The following is a 620-nucleotide window of genomic DNA, read 5'->3' on the forward strand; positions in this document are numbered from 1 at the left end:
TACTGTGACGTTATAAAGCCGCAGCTAGTTAGCGATTCGGAATCGCGTTTGCTTCGCGTCCTTACGCCTTTCAACCCGTTTGGTCATTATCAGTTTAACAAGATTTGTTACTTTCCGATAGAAAAGCAAAATATCTCCAGCATCGTTATTTCTTTCCGTACAAAAACTGGTGAGCGATATTCATTCCCCGACGGAGAGCACCCGTCCATCGTTGTGCTCGACATCCGTGAGAAGATTTAAAACCGTCTCATCTCTTTGCCTACCCCCCTTAAATATTTGAGATATATACGACTTGCACACCCTGGGTACCCCTCAGTATACAAAATGCAGCAGGCGTATGAAGACTATTTCGCTAGGCAGGTGGGGATGGGCGCCGTGGAGGGCAATAAGCTCGATGTGGGGCCCGTGTACCAGGCCAGCTACATTCGGCAGAACGGGCGAGGAGCTTTCTGTTGCGGACTCAGTGGCAAATACGTCACCAACATCGCCACACCCCTCATCGCCAAGGGGAGCCGAGCTGTGGCCGAGGAACTAGCCAACGCGGGCTTTGGACTTTATCGCGATCTGACACAACCCGGTCGCACCAACTCTTTTCGATACGTGCGAGATGCCGCGGCCAC

This window comes from Frankliniella occidentalis, unplaced genomic scaffold (assembly GCF_000697945.3).
Source record: "Frankliniella occidentalis isolate FOCC.00 unplaced genomic scaffold, Focc_3.1 Scaffold774, whole genome shotgun sequence".
NCBI lineage: Eukaryota > Metazoa > Arthropoda > Insecta > Thysanoptera > Thripidae > Frankliniella > Frankliniella occidentalis.